At 41.9% G+C, this 27,024-nt stretch overlaps 1 protein-coding gene and 1 long non-coding RNA gene across 10 annotated transcripts in view; one reads left to right on the forward strand and one right to left on the reverse strand.

The window, feature by feature from the left end:
* Positions 1–27,024, reverse strand: part of THADA (THADA armadillo repeat containing) — a 326,811-nt gene that overhangs the window by 155,834 nt on the left and 143,953 nt on the right. The gene's annotated exons all lie outside the window — the stretch shown is intronic.
* On the forward strand, positions 2,511–16,737 carry LOC116879572. Its single transcript, XR_004385058.1, has 3 exons — positions 2,511–2,522; positions 6,570–6,574; positions 16,656–16,737. It is a non-coding gene; the product is annotated as an uncharacterized LOC116879572 (long non-coding RNA).

Raw genomic sequence — 27,024 nt, forward strand, 5'->3', positions numbered from 1 at the left:
AAGTCACAGTAACCTCTCTGGGTCTCAGCTGAGCCAGCAGTGGTAGCAATAATCGATACTCAGTGTTCTCACCTGATGTCTATGAGAACATTCCAAGGATGCTTTGGAGATACAAAGTTTCCCTAGTGCAATGTGCCTGTGTCCAGCACAGCATCAGCATGTTCTAAGGATCCCAAGCCTCTAAAGGGCTTCAGTGAGAGAATTAAGACTGTGGTGTGAATGTTGAACCTTTTTTAAGAAGAAAAGACAACAAATTGATGATATAAGGCAATGAGTTTTGTTTTGGCTTGGGGCTTTTTCTTTCTCTCTCTCTCTTTTTTTTTTTTTTTTTTTTTTGGCCTCCATTAAAAGTAAAGAGGAGGACACTCAAGCCCTTCTGAAAAGAAGTAGGACTGCTTCTGTCTCTCTAAGCTTCAGTTTCTTCTGGAAAATAAAGCAAATGGATTTGGGATCTCAACGGTCATTTCTCCTTTTACTATTGTTTGAAAACCATGTCGTCAGTAGCCCCAGCTGTGTTCTAAGCCTGAACACAAGGTCCTTCCACAGGATGTACAGGCCATGCTGACACCTGAACCTCAAGACCTTTCACTCCAATTAACCCTTTCCACATTCATTTTAATCTCATCTTTACTGAGCACCTACTGTGCTCTCAGCACTGTGTACCATAAGAAATACACATTTGGGGGGCGCCTGGGTGGCTCAGTGGGTTAAAGCCTCTGCCTTCGCTCAGGTCATGATCTCAGGGTCCTGGGATCAAGCCCCGCATCGGGCTCTCTGCTCAGCAGGGAGCCTGCTTCTCCACCCCCGCCCCCCGCCTGCCTCTTTGCCTATTTGTGATCTCTCTCTGTCAAATAAATAAATAAAATCTTTTTTTAAAAAAAGAAATGACACATTTGTCAGCATAACGCTTGCATCCTGCAATCATATAGCCTGGGCAGCTTATAAAACACCTGCACACCTCTATTTCTTTATTATGCAATATTCCTGCAGGACATGAGGGCATTATAAACCTAAATTAACAGATGAAACATATAACAAAGCTCAGAAGAGCGAAGTGGACCCTCCAGCATATATAAGCAATAGCACCCAAGCTGGGGCCATATCCCTGGCTCCAAGATGGAGCCTTGGGCTATTCCAAGCTATACCTTGGACCTGGAAATCCAGGGAGCATAAAGATATCTCCCAGCTAATAAAAACACAAGCTTTACAAGTATGTATGTAGAAAATCCTTAAATGAGTGTGTTTTTGGTTTTTGCTTTTAATATTTGCAGGATCATGAAAACATTTCAGGATCTCATGTACACTGTGGACTCTCTCAAAAGAGAAATGGATTTACAAACATATACAGACAATTTCCCATATAATTTCAGGGGTTCACAACACACACCCAAAACCCCTGGGGCATGGCTTCCCAGACCCTGGGCGAGAATCTCCAGTTGCTCCTTTGCACACAATGTGACTGTCAGGTCTGTTCTCTGTTTAGAGACGGAGACAGAGAACAGGACTCTGGCTCACAGGAAATCATTGGTCTGGAGGGGAGCCAGACCGATAACCCTGTAATCACAGACCAGGAGTACCACGGAGGCACACACATGGCTGTGAGCAGCACAGAGAAGCTAAGCAGGAGGTGGAGTTGGAACGGCTTTCTGGAGGGGAGAAAGGACCTTCAAGTGAGGTTGATACAAACCGCGGGACTTCAGGAAGCCCGGAGAACCCTGAAGAGTTTAGAACGTGGTGTTCTGAGGAGGCAACAGGTCTTCTGAGATCTCTCCCCAGCTTCACCCTGTTTCCTAGAGTGGTGGCTGAGCTTTATCCAGGTGTTTCCCTCTTTATATTTACCCTCAGAAGCTGTTCCAATTTTCTTGGAAGGTTTCACAGGTAAGTGGCTGGACATCACCCAAACGGTTTCTGCTCACCCTAACTTCCTAGAGGAGGCATGGAGACATCTACTAAGTGCCTAGCACAAGCCCACGCTGGGATAGGTACCAGGAAATCAGAAAGAAAAGCTACACTCAGGCCACGGGAACCTATAGGGAATGGGAAAGACAGGCCGATCAGCCAATGCTTCTTAGGGCCCCAGGAAGTAACCATAGGCTGTTATAGAAGAGCTAAGGGGAGACATGCAGAGAGGAGGGTGGGTGGTCTGGGAGATATGGTCCAGCTGGGGTGCAATGGGGGCCAGCAGAAAGAACATTCAGGTTTGACCTGTGTCTTTCCCTACATGAACCTAAACTGTCCTTCTGTGTGTCCAGACAGAAGGAAGGGAACTGAGGTTTACTGAATGCCTACTGTGTGTGGGGGCTGACCATGTAGTCTAGACACCCTAGTTCATTTACTTCACTAAATCTTCACTCCAATGTCATTATCATCATCCCTATTTTAAGATGAGGAAAGTGAGGTTTCCCAACATACTTCAGATCATAAAACTAGCAAGTGGCAGATCCTGCATTCCAGTCAGGGTCTACCTGCAAAATCTAGGCTTTCTCTTTCTCTATCTCTCTCTCTTTTTAAAGATTTTATTTGTCAGAGAGAGAGAGAGAGAGCACAAGCAGGGGAAGCAGCAGGCAGAGGAGAGGGAGAAGCAGTCTCCCCACGGAGCGGGGAGCTCAAAGCAGGGATCGATCCTAGACTCTAGGATCATGATCTGAGCCAAAAGCAGACACTTAACTGACTGAGCCACCCAGGCTCCCAGCAAAATCTGCTCTTTCTAAGATCTGACGATGCAGTTGCCTCAAAATCCTCAGTCTTGGAGAAGCTTTGGAAAAGTTCAGCCTAGTCACGCTGAAGTGTGACTGGCTTTTGGAGCCATTAAGTCTCTAACTGATAGAAGGTGAAGCAACAACAACGAAGATGATGCTGATAACAGCGAACACTTTCTGAGCACCTACAGAGGGCCAGACTTAATGTTAAAGTCTTTGCATGTATTACATTATTTAATCCTTATAACAAGACAGAATAGCTGAGAGAACATTCTGAGGCAATGCGAGGGAGGTATTTTTGATAGGACTTCACAAGGTCCACTGACCTTGTGTGAGTGCCTCGTTTCACAAGAATCAGAGTGCAAGTCTTCAGAGAAGTCTCAGAATGACTTCACAGTCCAGCTAATAGCCCCTTCCACTCTCCTTTACTGACTCCCTTACTGAACAAGGCTCCCCCAGTTCCTCTGCATTCCCAGACCCAGCTCCAGTCCTCTCCTCACTTGCCACAGGTCAAGTGGTACCTTGTACCAAACAGAAGCCCCAAAACCTCTCCTGCTGATAAAGAAGGCCACCCGCCTTCTCTAGATGCCCCTACCTGACTTGGGGGTTGGCATCTTGGGAGCTGGGTCGAGTTTAAAGAAGCTGTGTGTGACTTACTCCCAAGTCCTTCACCAGATTTACTCAAGAAGGCCCCGCCATCATGGCATGTTTCTCATACCGCAAGGCTATCTGCTGTTGGGCAGTGGTCATCCATTGATCAAAAGTGCTATACCCCTACCTTGCGGGTTATCTCTGCAGGCTGGGTGAGAAGGCAGAGACCTAACCCTACACTATTTTAAAAGAAAACTCTTGCTATAAAGTTGACCCTTGCATTACACGGGCTTGGACGGCTCGGGCCCAGTTATATGTAGATTTTTTTTTCAATAAATACATTGGGAAAAAATTTGGGGGAGATTTGTGTCAATTTGAAAAACTCACAGAGGAACTACGTAGCCTAGAAATACTGAAAATTTTAAGAAAAAGTTAGGCATTATTGTAAGAATACAGAATACAATCCATATAACAGACAAAACATGGGTCAATCAACTTTGTTATCAAGACAAAGCCTCCAGCCAACAGGAGGCTACAGTTAAACTTTGGGGGAGTCAAAATACGCAGATTTTCAATGGTATGGGGTGGGAGGATCAGAGCCCCTAACCCCCTGAGTTGTCCAAGGGTCAACTGCATATGTTCTGTCAAACCAACCATTGTTTCATTCTTAGCACCTCTACCCATATAATTCGCTCTCACTGGAATGAATGAATGTCCTTTCACCCTCTACACTCGGGGAACCCCTCTTCTTCTGACCTCTGCTCAGGTATCACTTCTTTTGCAAAATCTTACTGCACCCCCTCCAGTGGGAAGCAATCACTTCCTTTCCCATCCCCTGCCCCTGCAATGGCACATTTAGATTATCAGAGACCAGGGGCACACCTCCTCTGCCTTTCCCACAACAGCCTCAAGGGTCATGTTGGCCGAACCAAAATGATCTGGAGAGCAGAAATAGGGTCTTTTTTTTTTTTTTTTTTAATTCCAGTATAGTTAACAGAAACAGGGTCTCATACTTCTGAATAATACAGCACATTGGACAGGAGCTAAGAACCTATTCTGGAATCCAGAAGACCTTCGTTTAAATCTAGGTCCTATTAGTGTGTGACCTTGGACAGGTCAGTGAATCTCTTAAGTTTTTATCTTTTCTAAAATGGGCAGGAGAAACGACCTCACGGCGCTGTTGTGAAGCCTAAACGAGATAAAGCACAAGAGACGCAATGCCTACAAGTTAGCGATCGGTCAGCATAGCTGTTATTAAAGCGAACAGGTGGATACCTTTCAAACTTAAGAGCTTTATCCACATGCACAAACTCTCTAGTGTTCTCTGTCTCAAACACTGGCTGAGGACACAGAGCCTTGCTTGTACCCAACAGGTTTCAAGGGCTCCCAAGGGCTACACTTCCCTCTCCCCACCAGCGGAGCTGGAAAAGACAGATGGAAGATTGAGTTTCTTTGGGGCAACTGGCTAGTTTATGTGAGCCCTACTGCCTTTATTCTTCAGGTCCAGGGCCCAAATTTCATTCCAATCCTGTTTCTAATGCGGTTCACCAAAGAGTTCTTTTTCCTTTTCATTGGGTATAACGAGGCTGCTCCCAACGATGAAGAGGCGACGACGATGAGGACGACAACCCCGATGACACAGACTTTGCTCCCCATGACGCCACTCCGACAAGGCTTTTGAATCTTGCTTTCAGGAAACATGTACGTGTGTGTGTGGATACATGTGTGTGTGGATACATGTGTGTGTGGGTACATGTGTGTGCACAAAAGAGAGAAACCCCTAAGGGGGAAAAAAAAAGCTGTACCAGAGTTTGAAAAACTCTGTGTGTCCTGTGACTATAAGTATGTTTTTGTTGTAAATGCAGCATTCCCGAAGCCCTTCTCCCACATTCTCAGGTGAGTTCAGTGCCCGGCAGGGTTGCCAGATTCTCTACTTGTCCTTCCCATACCAATTTTCAGTTCATGAAAGGCCCTACCACCACCCAACCTCCTTGTTCCTTTCCCTGCAACTCAAACTGCCAGCACTTAAAAGCTGCGTTTACTGTAATCTTGCCCTCTGAACAGCTCATGGATTTCTTTACTCAAATATGTTTCTTGGAAGGATAATGGGCTCAGGACTTTTGAAGTTTGATTTTTTAAAATCCTTGGTTTGGGCAGTGAGAGAGAAATAAGAGCTAGACAGTAGCTAAACTAGAAATTGCACATTGCCAGCTTTCCTGTACAAAATATATATGTATCTGCAGGCAGAACGCTTAGTTTAAATGTTTATCTGCTGGGCAGCTCAAAGCAGTAACTGTTCTTTGCAAATTGACTCCAAACAACATGGTAGAACCTTTTTGAAAAAAAATGTTTTTATGAAGAAATGCTGACAATAATGAACCACAAGAGAACATCTGAAAACGGCAGTGTGTAACCACCTGGGACAGCTCAACCACAGAGCTCAGCCATGGGAGACACGTTCTCTGAAGATCACCTCCATTCAGCCTCCAAGTTACCAAAGCTCTACGCAGGCTGATCAGTGACACGCTGTTAACCCCCGAGTGGTGAAAATGGCAGCTGCCAGGAGCTGGGAATTAACCTCCATCACAGTGATACCCGTCCAGGCCCTGCAAGAGCTGGGCACCGCACTGGGCCATGTATGTGGCAAAAACACGGGGGCATGGGTGCAACAACAATGGCTACTTGCATCTGCACCATTCCTTTTGGTGCTAGGAAACAGAGCGAGGGAAATTTCCAACAAGGACAGAGGAAGGTGTCTAGTGTGGTGCTTACTTCAAAAAGCTTTTTGAATGGTGCTCCTTAATTATTTGGAACTACAAATGTGACTTAAATAAATGAAAGGATGCCTGATTGCTGAATGCGAATCCCTGGTTATCTGTTGATATCAAAATATATAGACAAAGTATGAAAATTCTTATTTCATCTGAAATTTCATTTCATTCTTTCATTATTTTTTGCCTTGATGAATTCAACTGGAAATGGAATTTTTTAGATTCCAACCAAATGGTCTAGACAGTTGGAAAGAAGGGGTTTTACTCTCTGGAGCAATGAGATGTGGTGTACCTTTACTTAACAATGATTCTTTCCTGACTCTAGGAAAAACATGAAAAAGACTTTATAGCAACATAAATACAAAGACGTCGGAAGCCCTAGAGATTAAAATGGAATCATTATCTTCAGTCTTTCCCCAAAATAAAATGGAATATTATAAAAGGGGAAAATATAGATATTTAACACAAACAGTATAAAACTTTCCTAAACAATGCAAATAATCAGTAGATTTAGTTTGAAATTTTGGCATAGTCTTCCCTCCCTGGGCATGTGTGAGGCTTCTCTTGGACCCTGAATCAGTTAAGCCACACACTGGTCTACTGGTCTCCCCGTGGACAGCTGGAAACGCTGTCTGGATATACCCTCAGGGCTCCCGGGTGTGATAAGCTGTGTGCGGGGCAGGAGCTGAGGGCGGCAGCTCATGCAGACAGAGGGAAAGAGCTGCACATTCCTTTGAATAGCAAAAGCCCTCACATTGTTTCTACTCTGGCTCCACAAAAAGCTGAGAGATGAGCCCATTCAGTCAGCCAGTGATTTCTAAAGGGGTTGAATGTAATACCTGGCTCCAGCTCGTCTTGCTTCTTTCCTTGCAGATAGTAAGTGGCTCACAGAAAACAGTCCTGAACAACAGGGTCTCCATGGGATAACAGTCACCACTGCTCAAAGGCCAAGTTCTCGAAGCAAATTCCATTCCAGTTGAAAGTCACTCCATTAAACTTTACAGCGTGTGGTTCCATATTTACCATGAGTGGTTTCCAGTTCACAAACACAGGACTGGGTGGGCAACTCAATGGACTACACAAAGAATTTACCTTCTTTTAAATCTAATATACATACTTAGGGGGAAGGTTCAGAAAGGAATGTTCTTGGTCTGGTTGAAAAAGTTTGTTTTTAGCTTTCCAATGTTTCAGAACCCGCGATAGCTCTCTATCGCCACATTAAATACAAATTTCTCATTCTGGCATTCCAAGCATCCTCAATCTAGCCCAAGTCTGGCGGAGCAAATTAGAGGTGCCGAATGAATCTTTCTCAAACCAACAGAACCTGACTTTTCAGGTGACTATATCTGAAAAGATATTAAAATCTCATAAAATCTAAACATCCTGTGAGTCAAGTGAGGGCTCAGCATACACTGATGATAATTTCTAAAGAAACACTTTTAAATGTGTACAGTTTTATTAACTTCCCTTTTGACAAGAATTTGTTGTGCTTCTGAAAGATTCCAATACCCAAGACTAAAACTCAAGAAAGGAAAAAAGAAGGGAAGGTAGCGTCATTGACTGTGTGTCTGCTAGATGTGTGGCAAGATGCTAGGTATTTTTGAATATTTTATTACATTTTTAGTACTCATATAAACCCTTTAAAATAACTATATAATACTGTATAAACATATGTAGGTTTTGCTCTAGATGGCCTAAGTGGGAACATGTACAGAATGATGAGTTACCCAATGAAATGTAACCACAATCAAATAAATTGCATTGTGCCAATTTCTTTCAGTTATGGTAATGCATGTGTAATCCTTTGTAAGCAATTTATCCCACTTAATTCCAATGGCTGGAACTCATATTTGTAGACCTGTACATAATGAATTGGTGGCCTAGGAATGTCTCTTACTGCTCTAACTAGTATTTTTCAAAACAAAACCTAAAGCTTTATAATATATGATCTTTTTAAAAAAAAGATTTTTATTTATTTGACAGAGAGAGCAAGCGAGCACAAGCAGGGGGAGTGGCAGGCAGAGGGAGAGGGAGAAGCAGGCTCCTTGCTGAGCAAGGAGCCCCATACGGGGCTCAATCGCAGGACCATGGGATCATGACGTGAAACATAAGGCAGATGCTTAACTGACTGAGCCACCCAGGTGCCCCTATATTATCTTTAAGAAAGGCAAATTAGTCACCAGGAGGACATAATAACTGACCCAAAGTCATCCGCCAAATTATGGCCCTTGTAGCACAGCCATCAACCAGAAGTTAATGAAGAACCCCATATCAAGCTGCAACAGACACCCTAAAGGTTGTGGCGGTGTCCTCTGCTGACCTCGATGGACACTGATTACCTCTGGTCAAATCAACTATAGTCATTGAAGGTACAGCGCTCATTTAGAGACAAGTTCAGAATGTCCAAGAAGAGAAATCGTTAACATTTTTAATGACAAGAAGAGACACATACAGTACTTTGTCTTGGAAAAAAATAATATACATGATCATCAGCTCTAAGTGACTATTTTGGTGGCGTGAAAGCTGCTGTGAAGTAGAAACTCTCACATGGGTCCCTTGGTGTCTCTGGAGAGAGGCTACTTTTAAAACATCCTTAGAGTAAAATATTAGCATATAGCAAGGTGGCCATAGACAAATTACAAAATGTCTTTTCACAGCCTCACCTGCAAAAGGAGATTAGAGTAAGGGACCTCTAAGGTCCCCTTCAATAGCTAAATCCTGTAATTCAATGGACATTTCAACATCCCAGGCAGAGAGCTATCTTTTTTGTTTTAAAATATCTTTATGACCTCTCTTGACTTGCTCCATTGCTTAACCTCATAATAATACTGATGCCAATAATAAAAGTTGTATGTCTAATACTACCCACACTCAGTCTTTCTATACTTGGAGCCAATTTTCTCTAGTTTGAACCTCTCTGGAGTTGGAGAACAAATGACCAGTGTCTTCGACACACAGGAAAACCCTTCATTAGTTGTATTGGAATCCTGTCATTAAATCACCCCTTGGTCTTCCCTTCCGCAGGCTAAAACCACTCGACTCCTTTAATCATGTAGAACCTCTTCTCTAGAACCTAGCTAATTATTTTGCCTCTACAAAGAGTTAAATGAATCTTCCCAATACTATCAGCTAAAACAATGATTTGTGCTAGAGTTGGATGAGGGAAATTTGAGCATTTCTTTGGATTTGATTACTCTCCAGAGATTGTTAATTTGTTTTTGCTAAAGCTAATTAATGCCCCTGAATGACCCTCCTCTGTTTTGCAGCATCATTTTGAGCTAAAAATCAGAGAATGGATTTTAAAAAAACCATGAAGTACATGAAAAGTTTTGAAAAATTCCAAGAAATTGCATATTTTTGGCCTGAAAAAAGAGCAGAAAAAAGCAAGGAATACTGAGATGTTAGAAACAGACTCACCCCATGGAAGATTCTTTCCTCAAATGAACACTACAATTAGGTAAACTGAGTCATATATCAGCAAGCCTACAACATCCAAACACCAGCCATATTTTTAAATACCTTCAGGGAAAGTTTTACATCCTCCTATGGTTGCCCCAATGCCCATGTTAGTGTCACAGCCAAAAAGTACTTAATTATAATTATACTTTTTCCTGCTTCAACTTAATTTCTTTTTGCTGATTCTATATGCCAGGCAAATAGGAATCTGGGTCAAATGAAACGGGGTCAAATTCTGAACTCACATGCCAACAAAGACAATAGATGGAGGGCAAATAAACACATGTAAAGATGCTCAGCATCCTTGGTCATTAGGGAAGTTCAAGTTAAAGCCACAATGAGATACTACTACACACTCACTAGAAAGACTAAAGAGTTAAAGGCTGAGCTTTTTTTAACTAAAGAGTTAAAGGCTGAACTCCCAAGAGTTGCCTGGGTTATGGAACAACTGGAACTCTCATCCTTTGCTGGTGGGAATGTAAAAGGGTACAATCACCTTGGAAAACATTTGACATTAAAAGTGAAACATACGCCATCCACACACCCCACTCATTCCACTCCTAGGTGTTTATGCTAGAGAAATGAAAACATATGTCAGTGCAAAGACTTGTACATGACTATTCCTAGCACCTTTATTTGAAATAATCAAAACTAGACACAGCACAAATGTCCAGCAAGAGGTGAGCCTGTAAAAAACTTGTGGTACATCTGCGCGATGAAATAGCATTCAGTGATAAGAGGGAGCAGAAACACATAATAACACGGATGACTCTCAAAATTAACACCGCTGAGTGATAAAGGCAGACACAATAGAAGGCATAATGGGGGATTCCATTTACATGAATGGAAACAGCATAAACGCAAATTAATTTATGGTTCCAGAACACGGAATAGCTGTTGCCAGGTAATGGGAGCAGGGTGGCTGGAGAAGATCACAAAGAGGCACAAGGCAACTTTTATAGGTGACTCACTGGGTATGTTCACTATCTTGAAGGGGTGATGGTTTTATGGGTGTATAAACTTACCAAATAGTACACATTAAACGTGCACTTTATTTTATACCAATTATACCTACATAAGGCTGGGTTTAAAGAATAACCTTTCACATACTTTAGAAAAGTTGCTAAGCTATCGACAGCCCGTCTGGTTTCCCCTTCTCTGCCTCCAGCCCCACCCACACAACATCCCAAGTCTTCCCTTCCTCAGATCAAATAGGCGCAGCAATTTCCTTTGAACTTTTATGACTAGCATTAACTTTTCCTTGTGCTCTCTTAAAGAATCAAATCAATAAACACTGGAATCCTAACGATTAATCATGTAAGAGTCAAAAAACAAAAACCGTTTTTCTTTTTTTTTTCCTGGGACAATGTTCCAAATCAACATGCTGTTCTAGGACAGGCTTAGGGAGATTAAGTGACTTGCCCAAGCTCAAAACAGGAATGAATGAACAAGCTGAGATTCAAAGTCAGGTCTGTCTGCCTTCATTGCCTGTGCTAGTTGCAAAAAACAGTGTGCCTCAACTATGAGTCTGTGTACCACCATAGGACTGAACAGCAGTAACACATGTTAAAAGAAATTCAATTTTGTTACACTTATGCACACTTGACAACTCAAACCATTCAACTGAGCAATGCCAGATTTGTTGGGCCAGCTTTAATAAACATATCTGCATTTAGCAGTAGGATTTTCCATGTGGTTATTAAGGTTAAACAGAATTTTCTCCCATCTTGAGTAGATTAAACTGCTTCCTAATATCTTTTATTTTTGCTTATTCCATAGCAAAAAGGCAAATTTCAACTCATCCCAGTTTGAATCATGCCAAATACTGAGAAAACAGAAGCCAAGTTAGTACACTGTTATTTAATATAGTCCAAATGAATTCACAATGGAGACCACTGTGCAGAGTTTAAAAATGAAACAAAACTGATCACACACACACACACACACACACACACACACACACAACCCTACCACTAATTAAAAATATATTAGCGTTACAACTATACAATTTCAGTGGTGGTGTTATCTTTGTTTGGAAGCAAGGTACACTACCTTACGACTGAAGCCCTCCAGCATTTAATTAGGTTACTAATTATAAGGAGAATCATATTACCTTTAAGTCCTTCCCTGGATTGTGACTGAGGCCTAATACATTAATTTCATGGTGGTTGTATTTTAAGATGGGGAACATGTCAATAAAGAATTCTGGTCATATCCTCCAACAAGTACATGGGACTGAAGGTTTGGGCTGTGACACGGTTTGATACATTTTCTGGAAAAAAAAAAATCACTAATTCCCATTGCTAACTTTAGTGGCAAGAGATATTTTATATTGCATTTTAAGCAAAAGTAGCATTCCAAGGAATCTTTACAAAAGTTATATATATAACTATAAAAAGAAACAAGAAAATTATTGACATTTATTTATTTCCATTTGAATTTAATGAACTTAGCCTCAATCTCATCTTACTTCCCAGCTTCCCTCCTTGCCTATCAAAAACAAAAGCCAAAAAAAAAAAAAAAAGAAAGAAAGAAAGAAAGAAAAAGAAAAAAAGTCAGTGCAAATTATATGAGTCATTCTTCAATCATGCCAAGGATATAACCTTCAACCTAAGATTAAAAATACAGTGCTATGTGTGAAATTCAATACTGTTTAACTTTTGGGTGCTAAGATCTAATAAGTACATTTCAAAGGAAAATTAAACAATCTGGATCACTTCCATTCATCATCATGATTTCATTAGTAGATTTCTATGGCTTTGGTGACATTTGCTGTATTTGGATCCTGGGTAAACTGGAGGAATTTGCCATTGTTTAGTTTATAATCTGTATCACCAGTTCGTACAAGGCACAGAAAAGTTCTCCACTCCCTTAGATACTTCAAAGCATCTCACTTATTATTTAAATGATTATTCTGACAAAACCATTAGTTAAGAAGAAAGCAAAGAAAATTTATTTTTTAAAGCGGAGATTTTTAAAGATGTGTCTTTCATACCAGACTGTTTTGACCACCCATGCTATTTCTGGCAAAATCTTTCACTTCCTAAAAGAATACTTTTTTTAAAAATTCCAATTTTTCTTACTTATAAGAACTGGTCAGGGCTTATTTTGACTGCTTTCACTCAAAATGAGCTTTTATTTGAGTTTAAATTTTCTATAAATTTATAGAAATTAAATTTATAGAAAATTTAAACTTACTTTAACGTCTTCTTGGGTTCCTATATTTTCTTGCCTTCTCTACGGAAAATACTAAATCTGAGAAAAGTACTGCTGAAACCTTGATGACTATCTCACAACTTCTTCAAAGAACGGCAGGCCTAAGTGCATAAGCACCACTTAAACACGGAAAAAAGAAGCATTTTTTAGTCAGGGTTCTGAGTTTAGGACTTCTGGGTTAACAAGAAAAAATGTTTCAGATTTAGAATAGGGTTATATTCCTATTTCTTTCTTTTTTTCTACCCTGAAATTCACACTGCAACTAGGTAACCAGGGAACATGTTTGCAGGGCTTAAGAAGTTTCTTTGTCTAGTTGAAAAAATAAATGGCAACGGTGCAGTCCTCAAAAAGAACCCCATCACCAGGAAAGCTGAAAGAACTGGCTGAGTCATAGGTCAAGAGCCTTACAACAAAAATGGGTTGGGCTGAGGACAGAACCTAACAGGAAAGCACAAGGTCAGATGTGAGTTTTATTTGCTGAAGAAACATGTGCTTGACCACTTAATGGCTGCCAGATACCAAGAGGAGGTTAACTTACCTAATCCTCCCTCTGGTCGTGGAGCATTTCCGAGCCACTCTTTGAGCACCAGAGCAAGAGATGCTACTATTCTAGCCTTCAAGAGACCTTATTCCCCTCCTTTTTTACATCTGTGGAAGGAGAGTGGCTGTTGTGGTTTAGAATCCATCATTTTCAAGATAGGGCTCTTCCAGTCCCCAGATTTCCCAGTACATCCATATGATGGCAGCCAAACAGTTTCTTTATCTTGTGTTTGTTGAGGTGTTCGGGGCTCACAGCCTGATGGCTCTTAGAAGGGCCAGTAATGCTTTACACGCAACAACAATTCCATTCAAAATCAAGCAGACCATGCAGCCTGACCCTTTGGTATTTAAAGTAATGGAGCTGCCAGGAAGCAAGCATTATTCAATCATTAATTAATTTATTTTTACTGTGATAAAATAAAAATAACATAAAACTTACACATTCTTAAGTGTACAGTTCAGTGGCATGAAGTATGTTTTCCAAGCAGTTTTAGGACATTTTAGACTCCGGCCTCAATGTCTAGATACTCCGTCATTCACTGGTTGATAATCATGGCTTCACAGAGGTAAATGTCATTCTATTTCCAGGGAACTTCTTGGCTAAGTATTCAAAGTCAGAGTTCATTCAACACACCAGGGTCCGCCCGCTTGCGGTGAAGAATGAACCACCGCATCCAAGCATTTGTCTATTTCCTTCCAGATGGAAGACAGAAACTCTGATATCCTCCTCCCTGCCATTAAGCCTTTCGGAAAATAAGGAACCCACTATTCCCTGACCTTCGGGATTTTTGCAAACACCAGACTGCAGTTCAAGAACACAGACAAGAAACTGTCCAAGGAAAACATGCCCCCGAACGAACAGGATATAAACAGAGCTGTAACTAGGTAATTAATGGTAGGGCCTTGACTCCCCTCACTTCACTTCTCTGATAACAATCTGGCATTTTATCAGCAGGGTCTTTTATCTGGAAGGATTCACTGTGTTCTGCTGCCTGGAACTATTCTGGGAAGGGACAAAGACAAGCTTTCATCTTGGAAAGGAAATGGAACCACATCTAGAAGGGATAAAGAAGAGTCAAAGCTGTAAAAAACAAAACAAAACAAAACAAAAAAACCTCTAAGTCTTTCCCTGCCAGAAGGGAGAGGTAAATATAATAAGATGTCCCCTTTCACTGAAAGCACAGGAATAAAATCCTGGTTGGGAAGAAGTCACTGCAGTCCTCACCCGGGCCACATGTGTGATGGTGGCAACTTGCTTTCTGCCTATGTTCCAAGCTCTGCATCCCTTCTCTTCCCACCAGCCTTATCCCATCCCTAACACTTCACTCAACCCAAGCCTTCCATTTCTCTTCCTGTCAAAACCCAAGAATCTTAAACTAAATCATCCTGTGGTAAAACTGACTGAAAATCACTTAAAAGTAATATGCCTCACAGTGGGATTTCCATTTTAGAAGGGATCAAAACCATACACTTAAATAATGAAAATCTACCTGTGAAACTTCCAAGTTCAGCTCAAACTGGAGAAGGCAAGTGAGAAAACTGGGTGGGTAGAAGGCACTGCTTAGGACTTCTGAAATCATTGCAGATAGGTTTCAACCACCCTAGGAGTAAAGCTGGTCCGAGTGAATGACTACAGTGGGGTCAGAATCTGGCCCTGTGAGTGGCTGCATTCCTAAGTGCAAAAGGGGCCGCCAGGGAGTTCAGATGAATTAGCAGGAGAAAGCATTCCCTTATTTGCCCTCCACACACGGCCATTCCACCCAGACCTCATAACATGTCATGGACTGTGGTTGTGGAAGGACTCAGGAAAAGCAGGGCTTTGAATTCCCCAACCTACTTAGAACTGGGAATATTTACCCAGGGTTGAGCCAGGGTGGCTGGTGCGTTCCAAGACCCACAGCCTCGGGCTTATAATCCCAGAGCACAGCTTGCCTTGTGATACTGCTGCCCTTCTGTCAGGCTGTGAAGCAATTCTGTGGAGGCGCCTTGATTGTATTCAGGGCACTTGGGACAGTTCATAGAGCTCAGACAAGGGGACAGTGCTAGGATGCCTCTCTGTTGGCCACTGTTCAACGGGGAATTCTATCAGGACACAGCATTCGAAAGCTGCTCCTTTCGGGACGTGTTCAACCATGCTGCAGGAGGCAAATCCCCCTCTAGCCTTTTCAAGGTTTTCCCTAAGTCCAGTTTTTATTCTGGCCATGAATTAAATTCTGATGTCTTAAATCATGCAGAGAAAAGAAAAGTGGGCAAAAAGTGATTGAATTATACTAATTATATAGCACTGAAGCTCAGCTAGAAAACAAGAATTACATTTCTGAAGTTTCTCTTCACTAGACTTATGCAGGTTATAATTAGTATTAAATGAATTTCACTTTTCATTTCATCCAAGCTGAAAAGAAGCTGAGTCTTAAACTCTGGCTTTACAGGAAAAAGATTCTTCTTGGGTGGGGGGGGGCGGGGAATAAACAGTCAAGCAAAAAATAAACCCACATTACTTACGCATCACCCAAAAGGACAGCCTTAAGGGACTAACTTGTTTAGCATTCGAAAATATTTTCAACCCACTGCTTTGTAAATTATTTTCTTGTCTGTGTGACACATCCTTCTGTAACAATTCAGCTTTTCCTTGGCTACCTAGATATATTTCCATAGTTTCTACCCAAACAGATGGCCTTTTCCTGTACGATTGCAGTAATCAAAAGGAGATGCTTATTTACACAACAGCCCCCTTCACACAAACATATGTTTTTGTTAATGCTCTGGGCATTATAGGGACTGAAGAGAAAAATCTCATTCACGTGGGCCCGCCTCATTTTGGTTCTGTGATTATTTTGACTGAGACCAAGCCAAAGTTTACCTCTGGGACTGAGAGCTTTCATTTAAAGTTAGGAGACATGTGGCCATCTCTTGGGGACTGGTGGCCAGGACATGAACATCCCAGGCCAAGAATTCTCTGCTACAAAAGAAAAAAAAGCAACCCAGGGGGCACATCTAGCTCTCGGTGTGCCTCCCAGAGTGTTTTGGCTAGGAGTCTTTGGTTAATGAAGGAGGGAGGTGGGACTGTGTGGGCGAAGAATGCAAAAATAAGGGGGGGAGCAGATTTCAACCCACCTCAGGGCCTTGTGCGGTGGGTTATCAACTACTATATCGTAACCAGATGAGACTGGTATCCCTCATCAGAACAGTGCCCCAAAGTTACTATATGCAGTTTGGAATAACGAAACTTTCATTTCATAATAGGCCATCGTCAGAACACTTCACTGATTCAGACTGGCCATTTTTCCAGATAAGATTAGGATTATCCAGAAGAAAACATTGACAAGTTAAAAAAATTTCAACATGCACTGACAGCCTTGCGATTCTGTCTTCTTTCTAAGAGAATAAAAAGAGGGTGATCAAGTAAGCTACTGTGTGTCAAAGTCTTTCATAAATGTCTGTTGTCATTTTTTTCTTTTTCTTTCAACAACTCTAAAGGGTTGAGAAGTTCTGTGAAGTTTTGCCCGTGGAAACGTAAGATGGTAGAGACAGATGAAAAATATACTCTCTAGGGGCACCTGGGTGGCTCAGTGGGTTAAAGCCTCTGCCTTCAGCTCAGGTCATGATCTCAGGGTCCTGGGATCGGGCCCCACATCGGGCTCTCTGCTCAGCAGGGGGCCTGCTTCCTCCTTTCTCTCTGCCTGCCTCTCTGACTACTTGTGATCTCTCTGTCTCTGTCAAATAAATAAATAAAATCTTAAAAAAAAAAAAAGAAAGAAAAATATACTCTCTAATATTTTAAAAGTGATGCAGAAGGAGAAGCCCACAAATAATCTCATTAAGACTTTATGCTCCTTGGGCCTCAAGACACATCTTCTCTTTGCTAAGATGCTAGCAACTGTGCAATGACCCATGATTTCCTATCAAAAGGAAAATTTCTTTTGTAAGAAATTCTCGGTATTTATCAAGAATCTCAGAACTTCAGCTGAGCCAGTTTTATTCAGCAACCTGTCACAACCACTTGGGCTTACCTGCGAGCTTTTTCTTCCTTTGCTACTGATTTCAGATTAGAAAATGTGACCACTGCAAGGCAATGCCCAAGGCAGGTGGAGGGAGGAGAGCTCAAGAAAGCACGGTAAAGTCCAAATGTGTGTTTTTGGTTTTTTTTTTTAAGATTTTATTTGTTTATTTGACAGACAGAGAGATCACAAGAGACAGGCAGAGAGAGAGGAGGAAGCAGGCTCCCTGTGGAGCAGAGAGCCTGAGGTGGGGCTCGATCCCAGGACCCTGAGATCATGACCTGAGCTGAAGGCAGAGGCTTTAATCCACTGAGCCAGCCAGGCGCCCCCCAAATGTATGTTCTTTAAAATCGTAGGTTAATTTTGGCATGCTGAGAACTAGCTTATCATGGAGCATCACAAACAGATGAGTAGAAAGCCATACTGTGGTGTTAAGGTAGCCAGGGAGTGGCAAAGAGCCTGGGTCCTAGAGCCAGGCTGCCTGGTTCAAATCCCAGACTTATCACTTCCCAGCAGTATGACCTACGTACGGCAGGGTTCTAAACTCTCTATGGCCCAACTTGTCCTCTCTGTAGGATGGGTGTATAACGTTATAGACCTCACAGTGTTGTCATGGTGATTAAATGAATCAGTATGTATCAAGTCCTAAAACAGTACCTGGCCCATAGTTAAGTATTTGCTCATAATTATCATTTATCACTAATGTGATGGAAAAAATCAGAGCAAAGACAAGGAGCAAGAAGCAGCATACCACAAGGGATATCCCATTACACCAAAAACCTTATCTGTCTGGTGCTCCACTATGTTCGCATACAACCGGGGTTTGCAGTAAATAAATATCTATTGCGTAAATGAATACACAAATCAATCCTTACAGACTGACTCCTTAAGGAATCACGTTTTTACTGTGGACACAGGATGCTTACTCCTTTTGGACCTTGGCTTTTCCAATGCCAAAGAAAGGTACCAACACCTGTTACTTGCTATCTCAAATTGATGATTATCAATACGAAGAGAAAAAGCAAATCATTTCAGTTACTGGAGGGATAGCAAAGCAAATCGTTTCAAATTTACTGGAGGGATATCAAAAGTCATTTACTTTTTAAACCAATGTTTCTCTGTTACTGAGTATGCATGAACACAGTCAATGACATCAGGAGGACCCTTGTGATACCTTGAGTCCTGATTCAAACATGTTTTAAGAGGTCCTATGATTATAGCTGGCCAGGTGGAATGTGATGTTAGATGTTGTGCTTGGCCCTAAGAGATGGATGTCCAAGTCTTAGGGTGCGGAGGAATTACCTGGGGGCTTGTTTTGAAATTGTTTACTTTCAGGTGTCTATGGGACAGGCAGAAGAAGCTGGCCAACAGAACACTGAATCTAAGGTTCTGGACAAGTTCTAGATCTAGGACATCACTGTATATGAGGAGCAACCCCAGACAGTGCACGCAAAGTGGAAATGAAGAGAGCAGAGGATAGGGCAAAAGGCACACCAATATCTGGGAGGCAGCAGGAGGAGGGTGTCCTACCAGAGAGGGAAGAGGTAATGGCTGAAGACGGCCACAGAGGAAAGAGGGCCACAAAGAAGGGAGTGTGCTTTAAGAGTGTCAAATTTCAGAGAAAGGTAAAGAAAGATGAACACTGAAAAGTATCCAGTGGCTTCTGGGACTAGGTCACTTCTACTGCATCTTTGTAGGCGCAGCCACGGTGAGGTGGGAGAAGCAGCATCCAGGCTGCCATAGTTTAAAATGAATACGAGAGGAGGAGTGGAGCCTGTAAACACAGAGACCCTTCTCCAAGCGTCTGGCTATAAAACTACGGAAGGAGATAGAGGAGATAGAGTGGGCGCCTCTATGGAGAGTCTAGGCTTCTTGGCCTCTATTCTCTCTTGTGAACGGGAAGTGATGAAAATAAGGGCATTGGGTTGGGACAACGACACAAAGTAGGCCCTCAGCAAATTTTTTAAGGGACAGTTGAACTGGTGATGAAGAGCTCTCGCAACAGAAAGTAGAGAACAAGAATAAATGGCGAAGAAGGGAATACCTGTAACTCGTGTGGAGGGGAGGCAAGAAGGGCCCTCCAGACTCTCAATGCTCAAGGCGAATGAGGAAAATAAAATATGAAGGAAAAAGCAAACGGATATGAGGGTGAATGCATCTTGTGCAGCTGATGTGACTAATGCAGCTTGTTTTAACTAGAAGATTATAAATAGACCGGTAAGGGTCAAGGCCCAGAGGAGAGGGAGGAAAAAAGCTGTGCCAGTCAGGGAAAGATATTCCAAACACGCTGGGTCATTATTTTCCCCTGTCCTCATTTTAAGCCTACTATAATTCATCTTTGCCTTCCTACTCTATTCCCTAATTCGCATTTGCTGCCTAAAGAGAAAGACATACATTTTTTATCTTAAAATGTTCCCCACTATGTAGGATAAGACGACTGCCTATCCATTGGCATTTGGGGCTTGCTCCCATCAAAGCCTTCAATTCAGCATTAAAAATGCCTGTTGAGCACCTTGGCTACAATTCTTGATAAAGTAATTAAGACCAAGGGAATAAAATCTCCTTAGGGAAAGAGATCATTAAAATATTTTAAAATGTAAATATTATTATGTTTGCAATAGTTTTCCTACAACTTTTACTATTTCCATAAGCCTTAAATGTATAACCTGGAGCAAATACTGTCCTTTTTAAAATTAGCGTAGAGTCTCTATCGTTGGTTTCTCTTGTTGGGCAGCAAACCACGTATTTTGTAAATTTCCTGAGTCACCCTTGATTCAAGTGAAAGCAAAGCTCTTTATGATGACTTCCAAGTTACAAATCATAAAACTCTCTATCTTTCTCTTGTTAGATCCAACTGTCTACAGAGTAGACAGCCTGACTTTTCTCTCATCTTGCCTGAGCTGCTAATCATTATGCGGGATTTCTAAAGGTCCTCAAGATAGCAGACTGAATTCTCTTATTCTTTTCCCCTTGCTACTTGGGAAAGCTTTCTGAATTTCTCCAAGAGCCCCGGTGCTCTTCCCCTTGTTTATAGGCCCTTGGTCCTGAGTGTGTCACGTAATTCGGCGGTTAAAATTCAGTATGTTTTATCTTACTAGCTAGATTGCAAGTTCTTCCGAGGATGAAGACCTTCTTTCTTCACTTTGCATCTTACCAAGACCTAACACTAGCTAGGTATGCAATGGATGTTTAACAACTACTTCATCAATCTACTAACTAATTGGATTCTAACTTTTAGAGTGGATGGCAGCAACAGGCCGTGCATTATCATGATTGTCAAAAATTTCACCTAAGAATGAAGCTGTTTGCAGATCAAATCACTTGTTCTAACATGACCTGCATTGGCCTGTGGAAGTAACAGATAACATTGAAGAAAAGCTGGTCCGTACAAGTTTTGTTTTTTTAGCTTGCTTTGTCAATGCATTCCGTAAGAGGTGAATTCCTCATTCCTTTTGCTCAAAAACATATTTAGAAAATGGTCTTAAAGAGATCTGGCACCAGAGATGAAGTTGGCCAGGCTCTTCGCTAGGAACTAAGAGATAAAAATCAGTGACAGATGACAGAGTATCCTTTTATACCAGTTCTCTTTGCAAAAAAGCCACACAATGCAGGAAACATGATTTCATTCCACATGCTGAACCTCAGCTACCCTTGGGTAGAAGTCAGAAATTCAGAAGGCGGTGAGCACAATGCTTCCCATAAAGCACTAGGCAGGCAGGGCCATGGTAGAAAGGAGACAGAGTACGTAGCTGCCCGAACTGATTTCACAGCATTAGGAAACAACCTTCCCATCCCTCCCCTGTGGAAGGCCCCAAACTCCAAAACCAACTTTCATTGCTGTATTTCAAAATGTATGTCTCTCTAATACAACAAACAGCCCCAAGGAAGGTAATGACTAGGGTCATTTACACATCTGTATGAAAGGAAGGAGTGGGCACAGGTCTGGCTTATAGTCAAAGAGGATAATGGAGCCGCTGGAAAACCCCTGAGCAGAACTGAACATGTGCACCTTGATGATCTTGCCCAAAGCCTGACCTGGTATCAGAGTCACACTAGTAAAACCAGAGGTCAGAGTTTCCACACACTGATGGGATGGCAGTTCCCTTCTTTAATCCAACCATAGCTGGCAGATCAGGAAGGTATAGGGACATTCCTAACCTTTAATCCCAATCTCCTAGGCTCACAGAATTTAGCAGTAACCACAGGAGGGGTGGAGTTCTGGATGTTTCTGAGGGCCAGGTGGGGGAACAAGTCCTACATTAACAGCACTGGCAAAGACCTATTCTCAGTTGTCTCTTCTTGTCATGGGCTAGGCTCGGGGACTCCTGTGTTCTCTCTATAGGCATCTCTGTTCAAAGAAGAGCCTTCAAGAAGTTTGGACAACAAAGAGTTATCTATTTTAATCACGTTTCAGAAAAGCATCTCTCTGACTTTTCTCAAAGACTCAGATGTTCCTTATACTTGTCAGAAAACAAATGTGGTTTTAGCCAACATCTGGAATGGAGAAAAATATAGCAACCACAAAAAAGATAATTAAATTAATAAGGAATGCTTTTCAGACATAACATCCCATAGGCCAAAAAAATGTTTTCAGAACTCTCCAGAACGAAATTATAGAAGTTACTTAGAAGCTAAACTTAAGTGAATTAACTGCTGGAGGGCACCATATGGGAGCAGACCACTGTGACCCTATGGACCTTGCTAAGAATGGCACCCCAACTTCTTTTCTTTGTGTGACAGAGGAGCCCATAAATAAAAATGTACAAGTAACATTTTATCGTTTTGGGAGGCAGGCTTGTCATTTCCTTCACTGTACATTTGGAATCTACATCTAGGTTGTTCAGCTGTTCCAAAATAAGATGTCTCAAAAAGATGCCCTGCTGGTCATGTCACTCAACCTCAGACATCCTGCAGAAAGCTCGGCATGTGATCAGTTTTCCTTGAATACTTTCAATGACCGGCAGCTCAGTGTTACAGAAATCTGTCCGTTCCCTTGATGGAGCATGCTAACTTTCACAAAGCTCTTCTTTATATTAAATCTGAAATCTACCTCTCAGTTTCCTCTTGGGAGTGCAAGAAAGAAATTATGTGCCTTCTGCCATATGGCAGCCTCTCAAGTATGTAAAGACCACTACCATGTTGCCTCTAAGTCTTTTCCAGTCGAACTGTTTCCAGATGTTTAGCTTCCTCCTCATCTTGGTTATCTCCTCTGGATAAATATTAGTTTATCAGTGACCCTCTTAAAATGGGAAGCCCAGCACAGAATAACAGAAGCAGCACAATGATGTAGGTTTCATCTGACCAGCAGAGTTCAGGGGGTCTACAGTCTTCACTAGCTGGAAACAGCAACTGCATCACACTACTTCCACAGGACTTACCAGGAAATGCCATTTCCCAAGACTTTTTTCATAAAACCTGCTAGGGAGCCAGGCAGCTCTCATCCTGTGTGTACATAATTTTGACTTTTCTTTAGAAAATCAGAATATGACACATATCTCTATTAAAAGACACGTTGATAATCTCGGCTCATCCATCCAGGCTTCCAAGGCTATTCTGAATCTTATTTTTAAATCACGGACAATGTCAGACCTATCAAACAATAAAGAGTATACAGAATAATACAACAATCAACCACTTGCCCAGAATCTAGCTTTAGAACACATCACAAATAAAACTGAAGCTCCTAGTATACGCTTTCTCCATTTTATCCCCTCCTTCACCAGCCACCCTGAAATAATGCCCACTAGCCTGAATTTGTGTTTGTCACTCCCATGCTTAAAGACTGTTCTGAATGTTGATTCCATCACCACTTACATTTATGTTATATACAAACCCCGATAAGCATGCAATCTAGCCGGGTTCATTTAAGTAGGTAATTCAAATGTTGACTAAAGCGGCATTGTCCTTGTCTATCAGCCTGGTAATCCCATCAAAACAGGGAGGTGACTCAGGCATGACTTATTCTTAGGGAATCCTTACTCGACCTCAGCAAACAAACTTTTGCATGTAATACACTGAAAGATCCCAGTCTAAATCAGTCAGTATCAATACAATTGTTTGGTCACTGGTAAGATAGGCCTTTCCCCTTCTCTTTTCGAAAATCCTTCTGCAAGCTCCCAGCAGAACACCCGCCATCCCATATTTCCCCCAAATCACTGACATGGTTCTAGGCTCACATGTGCCTGAGGCTGTAAATTGCCTGGGTCCAGGGATTTGCCTTCATCAACAGGCCAACACAGTAGCCCTTTTTTTTTTTTTTTTTTTAAATCTGCTCCCCTACATCTGGTTTCAGGGCCTTCCTTCTAGTTAACTGGTTGGGACAAGCCAAAACAGGTGTTTAAAAAGTCTGCCCTCTTTCTATCATCATCAACCCCTTCTTCTCTCTAGAACTTTTCTTAAAAAATAAATCAAAGGGCCTTTTATCTGCTATTTAAGTATTTATGTAAGTATTTTTATGTAAGTAAGTATTTTTTGTAAGTAAGTATTTATGTAAATATTTAAGTATTTAAGCAAGCAGTATTAGCCCCATTATACAGAGTGGCAGCCTGAAGCATCCAGGGGCCCTCCACTTGCATGCCATAAAAATCTGGAAGGCTTGTATATAGATAGTTCAAGGACTTTTAGCAGAAAAATGACATCTCCCTCCTTCCCCGCTTCCATCCTTCCCTCCTTCTTCCATTCTTATCAATCCAGGCCTCTAATTCGGTGCTAACGCCGGTAGCAGGGTAGCTGTGAGGTGGGCTTCCAGAGCAGTTTGCAGGATAGAAGTCAGGGCAAAAGGGTTCAGGGGCCAGGAAGGACTCAGCTCACAGGCCCATGAAGCCAGAGGGCACCCAGATAATATCCAATACTTAAATCTGACTGATAAGGAAACAGAGGGTCAGTGAGGTGAAGTCAAAATAAAGGTAAATGTCAGAGCTCAGACTGGAACACAAGACTCCTGAAAAGCTAGTAAAACACAACAACCAGGGCGCCTGGGTGGCTCAGTGGATTAAGCCGCTGCCTTCGGCTCAGGTCATGATCTCAGGGTCCTGGGATCGAGTCCCGCATCGGGCTCTCTGCTCATCAGGGAGCCTGCTTCCCTCTCTCTCTCTGCCTGCCTCTCTGTCTACTTGTGATCTCTGTCTGTCAAATAAATAAATAAAAAATATTAAAAAAATAAAATAAAATAAAAAAAAAAACAAAAAACACAACAACCAGATGAGCTTCCTCTACCTAACCAGTAACCGGTGGGATATGAAACATGGCTCCTAGTGTAGGAGTAGGAGGCCATACTACTTCACAGACACGCAGATCTGCTAAGACACAAAATGTCTCAATTTGCAATTACTTTCACTTCTAGGTTAATAACTCAGTCTCTGTGCCCAAACCTGGGTGAGGCAGAGAAGGGGACCAATGAACAAAAACCAACCAAAAAACACAGAGTGGCTCCGCATGGAAAGAGGTTAAGATTTGTTTGGAGAGAATAAGCACCAAGCTACAAATTACAGTTATTTATGATACCGCAGTGATGAATAGAAGGATAAGAGGTTAAAGTAACAAATGCTATAGACTTTCGGAGGGAGAAATGAGCCAGAGCTGAAGTGAAGAGAAAGGGAGGAGGGCATGTCTTCCTTCCCATCAGTGTTTCAGCCACTCTCTGTCTGTTTATCTCTCTGTGAGGCAAAGCCGATCCTCTAACTTATCTACAAGGATTCTGGGAAGACAGAGCAGATAGAAATGGGCCATGCAACCTTGAAGGGGAGTTCCTGGTATTCTAATCACAAACGAAGGGAGAAGCCATCTGTCGCCTACTACAAAAACCTCAGCTCTACACCATGGAAAACCAGTTCCTTCAACTCCACAACCTGGGCTAGGAGTAACATGGTAATCCTTGAATTATGTAACTGTCGAGGACAAGAGAACAAGGACCAATATTATTTCTCAATATCACAGGCTTAAAAGGCCTAACTGAGGGGCTGCCTGGGTGGCTCAGTGGGTTAAGCCTCTGCCTTCGGCTCAGGTCATGATCTCAGGGTCCTGGGATCGAGTCCCACATCGGGCTCTCTGCTAGACAGGGAGCCTGCTTCCTCCTCTCTCTCTCTCTATTTGTGATCTCTCTCTGTCTAATAAATAAAATAAAATAAAAAAAAGGGTCTAACTGAGTTTTCGAACATCCTAGCCTTCCTCCCTTTTTAAGACTGGTACAATCCAAAGGTCCCATGAAATGTTTTTTTTTTAAATGTATAAAACACGTATTTTCCAATTTTTTTTTTTTTATTCCTAGCTGAATTTTTCAATACCTCAACTATAGAAGTGTCCACAGGATGGGTCCCTAGGGGTGATTTCCACTGCGACGTATTTAATTGTGTTACTAGCACCTCAACATTTTTCAGAGTAAACAAGAGCAGAGCTCACTGAAAAGTTTTCTAAGGTGAACAATGAATGATTTGAGGAAAGATGTACTGAAAGTCATTTGTAACGAAAATAAGGCCCCAAACGGATGGGGCTGGGGATGAGGGTTGAGAGATCCTTTTAAAACCACCCAAAAGAATGGTTAAAAGGCAGTGGAGGGGTTTCCCCCACAGGTAGTAATTCAATGCTGAGATCTGCTGTCAGTAACAGCCTTCTCTCTCCGTGGATATCCTTACATACGTGGGTACCATGCTGGTTCCGAGAGGGTAGAGAGTCTTGTCCAAGAATCACAGCTAGTCAGTGAGTGGCAGAGCTTAGACAAAACTGGGTCTCTTAAACCCAGCATCTTTGTTCTATCCAAGACACCACGCTGTGGCCTAGGTTTGGGGCATATCTAGTTTTCTGTAGTTCTTCAATTCAAACTTGAAACTCCATTGTAAAAGGGTATTCAAAGATACGTGTAGAGGGATATTCCAGTCTCTAGAAAGCCCTAGCAAGGAAAGTATATTCAGGGAGCCAGCTGGGGTTGGTGGTATCTGAACTGAAGGGTAAGCGGTCTGAAACTGAAGGCATCACACTGGTATGGTAAAGGGCCATGAATCCAGACGGAGCACAGCACTGGGCACATAACACACACTGGATTAAAAAAAAACTTGTCAACAAAACACTGTGATGAACATTATCATTTCTGTTCCAAGATGCTGCAACTGCACACACGCCTAACTTTGGAGAACCCAAATCAGAACTTCTAAGATTTCAGTCAACAAAGTAGATCAATAGAGATAGAAGTTTCTACTCTCAAATGCTGGATGAGGAACAAAAAGACAAACAATACTTAATACATAAATCAAAGGGAAATAAAAAGCTGTCACTGGGGCTTTTAATCTTCTGGTTGTGCAATTCACTTCAGCATGGTCGGAGCAACCCTTGTGCTACCCCACCAGCTGAAAAATTTCTATTTAACTAAACTCAGAATATCCAAGAGCCTGATTAGACTCTTCCAAGTACATAAATTAACACTGGCAATGTTACAGAAATAAAGCACCGCCCACCCACTCGTGCATACCTCCATCTTTTCAGCTATTAGCCCAACTCAAAACAGCCCAATCTTTACCATCTCTAGCACTGCAAATATTGCCTGGAATGACAGGTTTTATGATCAATCCTTCACTTCCTTCATGAAGAATTTTCTCCCAAGTAATGTAAATCAAACGTGTACAATTATACCAAATTCACTACTTTTATGGTTCATCTGCCCAGAGTGATTGTGAACATTTTAGGGTAGCCAAGGTTGTCAGTTAAGCCAGCCTTCCTACATAGGTGGTCACAGACCAACCCTGATATCTCAGGCAATGATCC

This window comes from Lontra canadensis, unplaced genomic scaffold (genome assembly GCF_010015895.1).
Source record: "Lontra canadensis isolate GAN:19392208 unplaced genomic scaffold, GSC_riverotter_1.0 scaffold61, whole genome shotgun sequence".
NCBI lineage: Eukaryota > Metazoa > Chordata > Mammalia > Carnivora > Mustelidae > Lontra > Lontra canadensis.